The 2,500-nt window shown below is 47.6% G+C and overlaps 1 protein-coding gene across 1 annotated transcript in view; it reads left to right on the top strand.

The window, feature by feature from the left end:
- adamts6 (ADAM metallopeptidase with thrombospondin type 1 motif, 6) overlaps positions 1–2,500 on the top strand; it is a gene marked incomplete at both ends in the record, with an annotated part of 100,823 nt that overhangs the window by 86,164 nt on the left and 12,159 nt on the right. The window lies entirely within an intron of this gene.

Genomic DNA, 2,500 nt, shown 5'->3' with positions numbered 1-2,500 from the left:
TAGATTTCATTTATATAGCACACTTTAAACTCAGTGAGCTCTCAAGGTGCTTCACAGCAGAAGGAAAACAACATTTTAAATAGAATTAAAAAGGTTTAAAACAAGAAATCATTAAAATGAATACGAATAAAAAGGTTTAAAATAAAATAAAATAAACAAAAGATAAAACGTTTCCACTAAATAATCTTCCTTGCCTATATTACTACCTACTATACAAATATGTCTCTACTACTACTGATACTCTATATACACACCCTGCCCCAGAGTATGTGTAACCTTACTGGACCTCAAGGTGAGGAAAGCGCTGGCATGGAGGGCCCTGAATGGCATGACTAGTGTGTGGAACTCCAATCTCCCCCGACACATCAAGTTGAACTTTTCCCATGCGACTGTGTGGAGTCGGTCCTCCTATAATTATGGCTGTGAAAGCTGGACCCTGAAGCCCACCCTGCAGAAGTCTCTGGATGGGTGCTACACCACAATGCTGCGTGCGGTGCTAAACATCGACCAGAGCAAGCATGTTACCAACAAGCAGCAGTATGGGGGGCTACCAAGGATGAGTGAGAAAGTGGCGGCCAGGAGGATGAAACTTGCCGGCCATTGCCACAGACATAGAGAGATTCCGATGGTACTGTGGGATCCATCACACGGGGGCGTCGATCACGAGGACGTCCCACGCCGACATACGTGGACGTGCTTATAGGAGAGATGCACGGGGTGGAGAAGTCTGTGGAGCTTGCTGCGTGTATGGAAAGCCGAGAAGACTGGAGACTCCGTTGTCAAGCTCGTGTTTGAGGACGACCAAATGATGACTATGCACTCAACACTGCAGCGCCTAAGTTTCAGCACTGTTTGATGAACATTGTTACTCAGCTGAAAGAGTTGAAAGCGAGTACCCTTCCTGCTGACTTCAGGCACAGAACTTGTAAGTCGCTTTGGATAAAAGCGTCAGCTAAATTACTTAAATATAAATAATATGTATACTTTGGATCTTGGTATTTCGTGAGACGATCTGAGGTAGAAATCACGCTTGGGTTATTATTATAATTTCTCCTTGGTTTGCTTTACGGATCGGACGGACCGTTTTCTCGCGAACGTCAAATGAAAATGGCCCGCACGGCCCGGGTACCCCCCTCTTATCGTGAGTCGATACCCGCAGAAAAGAAATATCTTCCACAGGAATGATTATGACTGGCGATATTAATTTGCCTTCAAGGAGTCCTCGCCGTAAAAAAAATGTGTTTTGAAGAAATAAAACAGCAATGATTTATAACTTCATATGTTAACTATTTTCAGTGTTTGTTTTATGCCAAAAAAAAACGAGAGCCCCGAAAAAAAATGACCACCTGTGTTTAATTGTATTGGCTAGTTTACTTTATGAAGCCTGCCGGCCTAATATACATGTATATGTGTGGAATATGTGTGTGTGTTCGGCGGCCAGCGGTGCTTAGCCTCTCGGCTGCGACTGGGAGAGAGAGAGCGGTCAGACGGAGTTCAATCACGTCTGAAATGGTAAATTGGAAAATGAGGAATGAAATGCTTTTGGGTAATGGGGCTTCGGACCTCTGCCAATCGCTTGTGTGCGTGCATGTGTGTGTGTGTGTGTGTGCGCACGTGTGTGTGTGTGTGTGTGCGTGTGCGTGTGCGTGCTTCTTGGCCGCTCTGCAAATACAAATTATTTCTATATCTCGTTGTGTATGCCGTCATTAATACGCCAGAGGCTTCTCTCGTGTTTTGGACACGCCTTGTTTTTACGTTTAGTAGTTTTTAGCCGATGCTTTTATCCAAAGCGACTTGCAGACTTGTGTACAACAAGATGGCAGGAGGGGGTACACCTCAACAAGATGGCAGGAGGGGGTACACCTCAACAAGATGGCAGGAGGGGGTACACCTCAACAAGATGGCAGGAGGGGGTACACCTCAACAAGATGGCAGGAGGGGGTACCTCCTCAACAAGATGGCGGGAGGAGGTACACCTCAACAAGATGGCAGGAGGAAGGTACACCTCAACAACACACGCTGGTCCTCACAGTCTGAGGAGAGACACACGCTGGTCCTCACAGTCTGAGGAGAGACACACGCTGGTCCTCACAGTCTGAGGAGAGACACCACAGTCTGAGGAGAGACACACGCTGGTCCTCACAGTCTGAGGAGAGAGACACGCTGGTCCTCACAGTCTGAGGAGAGACACACGCTGGTCCTCACAGTCTGAGGAGAGAGACACGCTGGTCCTCACAGTCTGAGGAGAGACACACGCTGGTCCTCACAGTCTGAGGAGAGACACACGCTGGTCCTCACAGTCTGAGGAGAGACACACGCTGGTCCTCACAGTCTGAGGAGGAAGCGCCGTATGGGGGGGGGGGGGGGGGGGGGAGAGGCGGCGTAAACACGGGTTGTTTTAGAATACCCCAGGATTTTATGAGCCGGAGAAATGAAAGCCAGCGCAGATGTTTGAAACACATTGTTAATTCTGTATACATTCCGTTTGATGATGTAAGGC

Source organism: Notolepis coatsorum (genome assembly GCF_963971535.1).
Source record: "Notolepis coatsorum genome assembly, chromosome: 11".
NCBI classification, from domain to species: Eukaryota; Metazoa; Chordata; class Actinopteri; order Aulopiformes; family Paralepididae; genus Notolepis; species Notolepis coatsorum.
The sequence above is the reverse complement of the archived record's forward strand: the minus strand, read 5'-3'. Positions and strand labels throughout refer to the sequence as shown.